Source organism: Moschus berezovskii, chromosome X, assembly GCF_049115385.1.
Source record: "Moschus berezovskii isolate FMDL1 chromosome X, NW_MosBer_1.0, whole genome shotgun sequence".
Classification (NCBI taxonomy): domain Eukaryota; kingdom Metazoa; phylum Chordata; class Mammalia; order Artiodactyla; family Moschidae; genus Moschus; species Moschus berezovskii.
The window spans coordinates 1,131,952-1,142,778 of NC_142488.1; the positions used below are offsets into that span (position 1 = coordinate 1,131,952).

Sequence of the window (10,827 nt, forward strand, 5' to 3'; positions counted from 1 at the left end):
CCTAACTACAGCAATGGCTACTGTGACAAAATCTTCTATTACAACCACGACTACAATGATGACTACGGCTGCAACAATTGCTACAATTAGTACCACTGCAACCACTGCCGCAACTATCAACACTTGCCAGGAGTCCAATTATAACAGTAACTACAGCTACTAAGATGACAGACACTACTATACTTGTTACCCGTGCGACAACTGCAGTTATTACAAGTAGGAGCAATGGCAAGCCACTCCAGTACTCTTGCCTAGAAAATCCCATGGATGGAGGAGCCTGGTAGGCTGCAGTCCATGTGGTCACTAAGAGTCAGGCACGACTGAGCGACTTCACTTTTCACTTTCACACATTGGAGAAGGAAATGGCAACCCACTCCAGTGTTCTTGCCTGGAGAATCCCATGGATGGGTGAGCCTAGTGGGCTGCCATCTATGGGGTCGCACAGAGTCAGACGTGACTGAAGCAACTTAGCAGCAGCAGCAGCAGGAGTATTGTAATTACCACGATAGCTGTCAGATTTGCTACAGTTTGGGCTTCCCTGGTGGCTCAGTGCTAAAGAATCTACCTGCCAACGAAGCAGATGCAGGAAGAAGTAGGTTCGAGTCCTGGGTGGGGAAGATCCCCTCGGGGAGGGCATGGCAACCCGCTCCAGTATTCTTGCCTAGAAAACTCCATGGACAGAGGAGCCTGGCGGGCTACATTCCACGGGGTCGCAAAGAGTCGGACACGACTGAATCGACTCAGCATGCATCGCAATAGTGCAAAAGAGACCTTTGATGGATCCAGACTCACCTCCCAAGTTGGCACGGGCAAGAGGGCGTTTATAGCCAAGGAGCAAGTGGGGGGTCAGTGGATGGGAAAATCACCGGTTGGGGGATTGTGCCTAAACTGACCTCACAGGATTCCCGCCGAGGGCTGGTCAGGTGACGAGATTTGGGGTTGCCGGAGAATGAGGAACCCGGTCAGATGTCGAGACAAACTGATACAGAGTCAGCAGGCTCGGTCTGGATGAGCATGCAGACTCTTCCCACGTTTATGACCTGTGTGACCTGCGGGACACCTGACTCGGGCATGCTGCTTCAATTTTCTCATTTATAATTAGCGGCCAGGGACTTCCCTGGTGGTCCAGTGGAGAAGACTCTGCTTGCCAATGCAGGGGACACAGGTCCCATCCCTGGTCTGGGAAGATCCCACCTGCCGCAGGGCAGCTAAGCCCGTGTGCCCCAGCGACAGAAGCCCACGTGCGCTAGTGGCTCTGCAACAACAGAAGCCACTGCAATGAGAGGGCCGTACACGACAACGACAGCAGACCCACCACTTGCCTTTGCAACTGGAGAAACGCCGGCGTAGCAGGAAAGACTCAGCACGGCCAAAAATAAACAACAATTATTTTTTTAAAAAGTTCTTGAGAGAGGAAATCCTGAGTTCTCTTCGCAAGGAAAAAATATAAATAAATTAAAAAAAAATCACGTCTTCCCACAAAGTAGTTGATGGAATGCACACAAATGTTTAGTGACGCAGACAAGCACACTCACCAGGAACTCATTCACCGATTCTAGAGATGGCGTGCAAATTTAATCTCTTGCCGATTTCGATCATCCCACTTCCGTTTTTGGTGTATCCGCAAGGGCCATGCGTAAAGTCAAGGAACTCTCCCGAGTTTCTGAAATTATGAAAAGGATAAAAACATTTCAGTAGAGGCATGGATGGTTGGAACTCTATCCCAAACAACAGTAATTTTTAAAAAAATTTGTAGCACACACCAATTAAGGAGACTTTAGCAAATACTGTAATGATTATTATTTTTTTACTTATTTATTTGGTTGTGCTATGACTTATTCGCAGCATGTGGAATTGAATCCCCTGACCGGGGATAAAACCTGGGCTCCCTGTATTGGGAGTGTGGAGCTTTAGCCACTGGACCACCAAGGAAGTCTCTGAATACTTTAATTCTTAAAATGGATTTCAATTCCAAATTTTCATGTGAGAAGACCTGTCCCCCTTTCTGTTGTTTGACTCATCAAGTTGTGCCCGACTCTTTGCAATCCCATGGACTGCAGCCTGCCAGGCTCCTCTGTCCATGGGATTCTCCAGGCAAGAATACTGGAGCGGGTTGCCATTTCTTTCTCCCGGGAGTCTTCCTGACTGAGGAATAGAACTTCCATCTCCTGCTTAGCAGGTAGACTCTTTACCACTGAACCACCTGGGAAGTCCCATCCCACTTTTAAAGGCCACTAATTTGCAGAGGAACCTATCAAACACATAATGATCCAATTTTTTTTTTTTATTTTGTCCCTCAGAGAAAAATATGCAAATTATTTTGTCATCATCAGAAAATCCTATTAAAGATATTTTATCCCTGTTCCAGGGCTTGAAGGATCTGAAGACAAGGATGACTTGGCTGCGACCTGTTTATTGCAAAACTTAGTCAATCATAATCTGTTTGGCTTCCTATTTTTTGATATTTTTTGAAGTGTGGATTAAGAACCAAACCCTCTTTACTCTCTCTAACTGCTCTGTAGGCAAAAAATTTGCATAATGCAAAGAATGTTTGATTTAGGGCATAAACCTCTCTGGCTGGATATTCATTTGTTTACTTAGAAACTGGTTTCCTCTCCACACCCAAGTTTGCAGCAGTGGATGGTTACTGTCTGCAATACGCTGTTGTTCACTCACTAAGTTATATCCAACTCTTTGCGACCCCATGGACTGCAGCACGCCAGGCCTCCCTGTCCATCACCAACTCCCGGAGCTTGCTCAGACTCATGTCCATTGAGTCTGTGACGCCATCCAGCCATCTCATCCTCTGTCGTCCCCTTCTCCTCCTGCCCCCAATCTTTCCCAGCATCAGAGTCTTTTCCAGTGAGTCAGCTCTTTGCCTCAGGTGGCCAAAGGATTGGACCTTCAGCTTCAGCATCAGTCCTTCCAATGAACACGCAGGACTGATCTCCTTTAGGATGGGCTGGTTGGATCTCCTTGCAGTCCAAGGGACTCTCAAGAGTCTTCTCCAGCACCACAGTTCAAAAGCATCAATTCTTCAGCGCTCAGCTTTCTTTGTAGTCCAACTCTCACATTCACACATGACCACTGGGAAAACCACAGCTTTGATTATACGGACCTTTGTCAGCAAAGTGAGGTCTCTGCTTTTTAATATGCTGTCTAGGTTTGTCTTAGCTTTTCTTCCAAGGAGCAAGCGTGTTTTAATTTCATGGCTGCAGTCACTGTCCACCGTGATATTGAGTACAATATTGTTAATTGTATTAACTGTACTGAAAATTATTTCAACACTGTTTTGGGAGTAAAGGATAATTCTACAGTACCTTCGCTGTGGAATTTTTAACAACGATTTTTTTTTCTCCTAATCAATGCTTGGCAGACCAATATCATTGTGTCATTCCTTGTAGCTGAGACGAAATGAAGCCAAACCAATATTGGTTCTTCTTCTGCTCTTATCTTGCCATGAGCACTTGTAGAGTTGTTTCTTTTTTTAATCTTTTGGACAATGCTACCAGAACACGTGTAGAATTGGTTTTCTTTCAAATGTTCACTGAGAAGTCAGCATGTAGTCATTTTTCTATTTTCTGGCTTCCAATATTCATCTTCCATCATTTCTAGAGTTAGTGCTTCTGATCCATCTATTCCGTATTCCTTTGGAGGAAATCCTATTTCCAATGTGGCTTGGTGAATGCTCTCAGTGTCTCTAAATTGATGTTTTATCCCCTTAAGCATTTTAAACTCTCCTCTGCATGCTGGAAACATTTGTTTCCCTCCTCAGTTTTCTACTTCTCCAAAAGCTGATTTCTCACCGTGCACAGTGCCTGCCTTCATGCTTTAAACTCCAAGGGTATATTCATCCATTCCGTGCACACTATTGTATCTCTGTTTATTTCTCAGGATCAAATACCCCAATTTTTCCCGAATCCCAAAGATTTTTGAATCATATTTTTGTCACGGAAATCTTTTCTTTCCATAGTTGGCACATACTCAGCTTAGAGTGTTGTGTTGGTTTTGGATGTATAGCAAAGTGACTCCATTACACATACGTTTTCCAGATTCTTTTCCCTTACACATTATTACGAGACACTGAATATAATTTCTGTGTAAAAAGACCCTGTCATTTGGTCAATAGTGTCCAATCTTTGTGACCCCATGGACAGCAGCCATCCAGGCTCCTCTGTCCGTGGGATTCTCCAGGCAAGAAGAGTGGAGTGGGTTGCCGTGCCCTTCTCCAGGGGATCTTCCCCACCCAGGGACTGAACCTGGATCTGCTGCACTGCAGGCAGATTCTTTACCATCTGAGCCAGCAGGGAAGCCCGTATATTTATCGGAGTGTATCATCCATTTTACAGATGGTAGTGTGTTTATGTCAATCCCAAACTCCTAAGTTACCCCTTCCTCATTTTTCCTTCTTTTTCAATTACTCTGGTTTGTATTTTATTTGGTTTTGGGTCAGGAAAATCCCCTGGGAGGAGGGCATGGCCACCCACTCCAGCGTTCCTGCCGGAGAATCCCATGGACAGAGGAGCCTGGTGGGCTACAGTCCGAGGGGTCGCAAGAGTCGGACACGACTGAGCGACTAACGCTTCTTTTTGCTTTCCTACTCAGCAATACGTATAGCAACCTGCCTTCTGTAATTTTGCTGTCAGAGTGCCGCCTAGACCATTTATTTAAGGCAGGGATGCCATTGACTTCTCCCTCTTTGAAACCCTTATTAGACATTTTAATTGGAGATTGAATGTGAAGGAGGGAGTCACAGTCTTGATTAAAATTTGCTCTATGAAGCCAGCCTTGGGGGATGGACCGCTACTCAGAGAGAGGAGAAGATGAAAGACATCCTGCTCAGGGGGTCGGGGCGGGCAAGATTCTGCTAATAGAGACGGGAGGCAGGTGAGACCGGCCACCCCCTCCCTCACCCGTCTAACAAACTGCTCATCTGAGACGCAGGTCCTGGGAGGTGTGGACAGACTCCCAGCACGGACAGTTCCTGCTCCCAGGGAACCTCTATTGCAATAGGAGGAATAAGCAGCCAATAACAATACTAAGGGGTTTCGCTGACAGCTCAGCAGTACAGAATTCTCCTGCCAGTGTAGGAGACCCGGGTTTGATCCCTGGGTCGGGAAGATCCCCTGGAGGAGGGCCCGGCAACCCACTCCAGTATCCTTGCCTGGAGAATCCCATGGACAGATGAGCCTGGCGGGGCTGCAGTCCACCGGGTAGCAAAGAGTCGGAACACAGCTCAACAACTAAACAACAACCAACAACAAAAAGAAATTAAGGGCTAAAGAATGTGATGTGGGTCTTAAGGAATTAAACAGGTGGTGGGAGAGGTCCCTGTGAATGGAAAAGTCAGGGGCGATCTAAGGGGGTGACAGTCATCTTTAAGAATAATTTTTTTATTCAGGATAATTGCTTTACAATATGCTGGCTTCTGCTGTACAATGTGGTGAATCAGCCGTGTGTGTACAGATACCCGCTCCCTCCTAAGCCTCCCCCACCCCCATCCACCCCTCCAGGTCATCACAGAGCACGAGCCGAGCTCCCTGAGCTACGCAGCAGCTTCCCACTAGCTGTCTGGTTTACACACGGTTGTGTATAGATGGGGAAACAGTGGAAACAGTGACAGACTTTATTTTCTTCGGCTCCAAAATTACTGCAGATGCTGACTGCACCCATGAAATTAAAAAACACTTACTCCTTGGATGAAAAGCTGCGACCAACCTAGATAGCACATTAAAAAGCAGAGACATTACTTTGCCGACCAAGGTCCGTCTAGTCAAGGCTATGGTTTTTCCTGTGGTCATGTATGGATGTGAGAGTTGGACCGTGAAGAAAGCTGAGCGCCGAAGAATTGATGCTTTTGAACTGTGGTGCTGGAGAAGACTCTTGAGAGTCCCTTGGACTGCAAGGAGATCCAACCAGTCCATTCTAAAGGAGATCAATCCTGGGTGTTCATTGGAAGGACTGATGCTGAAGCTGAAACTGCAATACTTTGGCCACCTCCTGCGTCGAGTTGACTCACTGGAAAAGAGTCTGATGCTGGGAGGGATTGGGGGTGGGAGGAGACGGGGACGACAGAGAATGAGATGGTTGGATGGCATCACCGACTCTGTGGACATGAGTTTGAGTGAACTCCGGGAGTTGGTGATGGACAGGGAGTCCTGGCGTGCTGTGATTCATGGGGTCGCAAAGAGTCGGACACAACTTAGCGACTGACCAACAGCGAAAGGTACGGTGCCGAGGACACTGAAGGCTGTGGTCCACGTGCATGATGGCGGCTGGGCGTCAGTTGGTGGCTGCCATGGTGGGGTCAACTGGACACGCAGTAACTATATGTGATGGACAGAACGGGCAAGGCTTGGAAACGTACTGAATCTGGTGGAGAAGGATGAGTCAAGCTTCCGTTTTGTTTTGACCAGCTGAACGATGCTAGTTACAAGGACAGGAAAGGCTGCATTGTCCGGACTGCACGGTGTCCCTCACCTAAAATCTGTACATCAAAGCCCTTGACCCTCAGTGCGATGGTGTTAGAAGCTGGGCGGTAACGAGATGTAGATGAACTCTTCAGGGTGGGGCCCCCATGATCGCCCTGGAGACGGACATGGCAAAGCCACTCCAGTCTTCTTGCCTGGAGAATCCCATGGACAGAGCAGCCCGATGGGCTACGGTCAAATGGGTCTTGAGAGTCTAAGACAACAGAGAGACTCTGCACACACACGTAAGGAGAGAAACAGGCCACGTCTCTCTTCTCTGCACCGCGTGAGACTATGGTGAGAAGGCGGCCATGTCCACCAGGAAGAGGGCCTGCCTCGGGACTGTGCCAGCGCACGCTGGGGTCCTGAACGTCCAGCTTGCAGACCTGTGACAGAGTGAGTCCCTGTCGTTTAGCCGGCCCTCTGGCATTTTCTCAACAGCATCCGGAGCTGGGGCAGTGAGTGTGGGAGACTTCTGCTGGTCCCGCCTGTTCCAAAGGCGACACCGTTGCTTTTGTTTTGGGGAACTAACCCTCTTTCGCTGTGCAGTGCGTTCGTCCATCACCAATGACGTTAGTCACAGATGACTCCAGTTTTCTGACCAGCGGAAAATGGGATTGGGACCGTTCCTTCCAATTTGTTGCCCCTGTTTAGTCGCTAAGTTGTGTCTGACTCTTGCAATACCATGGACTAGGTTGTCGGGCTCCTCTGTCCATGGAATTCTCCAGGCAAGAACACTGGAGTGGGTAGCCATGCCCTTCTCCAAAGGGATCGTCCCGACCCAGGGATCGAACCTGTGTCTCCGGCATTGGAGGCAGATTCGGGTTGCAATTTCCACCTCCAGGGGATCTTCCCAACCCAAGGATCAAACCTACACCTCCTGCATTGCAGGCAGATTCTCTACCGTCTGAGCCACCAGGGAAGCCCAAGAATACTGGGGTGGGTTGCCATGCCCTTCTCCAAAGGCATCTTCCTGAGCCAGGGATGGAACCCAGGTCTCCCTCATTGCATGCAGATTCTTTACCAGCTGAGCCACCGGGGAAGCCCAAGAATACTAGAGTGGGTTGCCATGCCCTTCTCCAAAGGCATCTTCCTGACCCAGGGATGGAACCCAGGTCTCCCTCATTGCAGGCAGATTCTTTACCAGCTGAGCCACCGGGGAAGCCCAAGAATACTGGAGTGGGTTGCCTGTCCCTTCTCCAGGGGAATCTTGCCGACTCAGGAATCGAACCGGGACCTCCTGCATTGCAGGATCCTTTACCAGCTAAGCTACCAGGGAAACCACTCCCTCCCCCCCACACACACACAAAGGGGCTTTTTCTAAATCTGTTAAAATAATGAGACACACGGGCTGGTGACCACTGGTGCCCTATGCTTCTCTTACGTCAAGAAAACCAGTGAGGATGAGGTGAAGGGAGCAGCTCAATGGACAGGATGGTCCCCGTCACCTGCAGACCCCACCTGGTGTGACTTGCTGAAGTTGTCGAATCGCCACGTGGGTTCACCCTGGGAATGCCCCTGCATATGAACCGCCGTATCTGAATGTTGAAGAGGTAACCTCCACTGTGAAATACCCCGGCTCTGAGACACACCAGAGACCTCAGCGGCACTTAACCCTGAACCACCTTCTGCAGACTGATGAGAGCCAGACCCAGGGTGGGGGAAGGGGTCCTACGTCCACACTCGCCTGCTAGCCTGTTATTTCGCTCCCACACACAGGCACGCGCCGCCTGGTTCATGCAGGTTTACAGGATCAGAGGGTTAGATGTTTCACCGACGGACCTTTGGGTTGAAATCCCGTAGCAGAGTTAGCAAGAGGAGATTGTCTTTGATACTTTGACCCGTTGCTAAGGACCTGAATTTTCACCTGAAGGTCAAGCTTCTCTTCCACCTGGAAGAGAATTCTGCCTTCTAGCTGGCAGAATTCACCTTCTTTTAAATGTGGTGTGTGTGTGTGTGTATATATATATATTTATAGGAGATGTAAGAGACACGGGTTCCATCCCTGGGTGGGGAACATCCTCTGGAGAAGGGAATGGCAAGTTCTTTCTAGTTGGCAGAATTTGCCTTCTTATAAATGTGCTGTGTGTGTGTGTGTATGTGTGTGTGTGTATGTGTGTGTGTGTATGTGTGTGTGTGTATGTGTGTGTGTGTATGTGTGTGTGTGTGTGTGTGTGTGCTGAGTCACTCACTGGTGTCCGACTCTCTGTGACCCCATGGACTGTAGCCCACTAGGCTCCTCCGTCCATGGGGTTTCCCAGGCAAGAATACTGCAGTGAGTTGCCATTTCCTCCCACAGGGGAATCTTCCCAACCCAGGGATTGAACCCATTTTTCCTGTGGTTTCTGCACTGGCAGGCAGATTCTTTACCACTGAGCCATCTGGGAAGCCCCGAGTGCATGTATAAATATAAACATACAGACAGACAGACAATGGTGTATTATTTAGCCATAAGAAAAGCGTGAAATAGTGCCATTTGCAGTAATATGGATAGAAGAAGTAAGCCAGACAGCAGAAGACAAATATCACATGGTATCCTTTACATGTGGAATCTAAAATGACACAGAATGAGCTTATGTACAAAACAGAATCGATCCACTGACAAACAGGGTTACCAAAGGGGAAGCAGGGGAAGGAATAAATTAGGGCTTTGGGATGAGCTTACAGAGACTGCTGTATATAAAACAGACAACCAAAAATGGACCCACTGTATGGCGCAATATCGAGCCAATATTCTGCAATAACGTAAAAGGGAAAAGAATCTTATAATACATATTACATGTATATATATATATATATGGACGCAGGTTTGATCCCTGGCAGGGGGGGGAAGAGCCCCTGGTGAAGGGCATAGCAACCCACTCCAGTATTCTTGCCTGGAAAATCGATGGACAGCAGAGCCTGGCGGGTTCTGTCCATAGGGTTGCGAAGCGCTGGACATGACTGATAGTGACTTGGTATGCATGCATATATATATATATAAAACTAAATCCCTTTGCCATACACCTGAAGCTGATACAACACTTTAAATCAACTCTACCTCAATTAATAAAAATAAAAACAACAACAGACAAAACATTAAAAAAAAAAGAAGCCATCATCCTTTAAAGGGCTTCTCTGATTAGGTCAGGCCCACCACCACCCCTGTCCTTTTGATGAACTCAAGTTAACCCACTGCAACAGCGTCACGGGGCTGGGGATAAGGCGGGGGGTGACATCCACCACGCTCACACTCCAAGGGAGGAGATCATACAGGGTGTGTGCCCTGGGGAACAGAAATCTTGAGGCCACTTCCGAATCCTGCCTGCCACTGCTCCTTCCTACACAGCCTGTACCTCCAGGGCCACAGCGTGCCTCCTGGTGAACACACCTGCGATCTGACAGGTGCCTCATCAGATTTCCTGGGCAGTTCCAGATGCATTCACAGGGATATCCTGCCTGATCTGTAAATGGATTTCACGGACTCAATGGGGAGGCAAGGTTGCACAGAGCAATCAAATTTTCATGACATTGGATTTCTCTATGTTTGCAAAAAGGAGCTTGCCTGGTGGCTCAGTGGGCAAGGAATCCGCCTGAAGTGCAGGAGACCAAGGTTCAATCCCTGGGTTGGAAACAGACCCTGGACAAGGTCATGCATGGCAACTCACTCCAGAATTCTTGCCTGGAGAATCCAATGGACAAAGAAGCCTGGTGGGCTACAGTCCATCGGATCTCAAAGAGTGAGTCTTTATTTTATTTTCCCTAAAGACTAGTTTTCAAAATATCCCTTATAATACAACACAAGTGTGTGTTAGGTTTAGAAAAGCGTATCTCCTCAGTTTTCCCCAATGTGGGCTCGAGAATTCTTCCTCTCGAGTCCCAACCACCTGCCCTGTTCCCCCCAAAACACATCCTTCCAATTACGAGGCTGGCTGACATGTGGCAATCCTCACTTACCCGTCACAGCTTGGCAAGCTCTACATGACTCAGTGGAAGCTGGCTGTGCTGGCTTCTGCCCACCTGCTGGGCAGCCTCGCGGAGGCTCTGAGGAACATGGGGTCCATTTAAGGCTGACTTTTCTAGGAGAGACTGAGTCTGTACCTTCCAGGAACTAGCCAGTGAGCTCCAAAGAACTTGGACAGCTTTATTGAGCCATTTTGATTCCCCCTTCCCCCTTTTGTTAAAAAAAAAAAAGTCACTGTGGTGAGCCATTCATAAAATATATAATTTTCACCATTTAAAAACATACAGTTCAGTAGCATTTGGTACATTCACAGGGTTCTGGAACTCACACCACCACCCATCTCCAGGACTCACTGTTCTTGGAAAACAAACGGTTGCCATTAAACTTCAGCTCCACGGCCTCCGTCAACCAGTG

The 10,827-nt window shown here is 48.1% G+C and overlaps 1 long non-coding RNA gene across 1 annotated transcript in view; it reads right to left on the reverse strand.

Annotated features, from left to right (window-relative positions):
- Window positions 1-10,602, reverse strand: part of LOC129564569 (uncharacterized) — a 42,741-nt gene extending 32,139 nt beyond the window's left edge. Inside the window, exons 1-2 of the long non-coding RNA XR_008687505.2 lie at window positions 10,407-10,602; window positions 1,536-1,663 (exon numbers count right to left, since the gene is read on the reverse strand). This is a non-coding gene — a long non-coding RNA (uncharacterized LOC129564569). The remainder of the gene's footprint in view (window positions 1-1,535; window positions 1,664-10,406) is intronic.
- Between the last annotated feature and the right edge of the window lie 225 nt (window positions 10,603-10,827).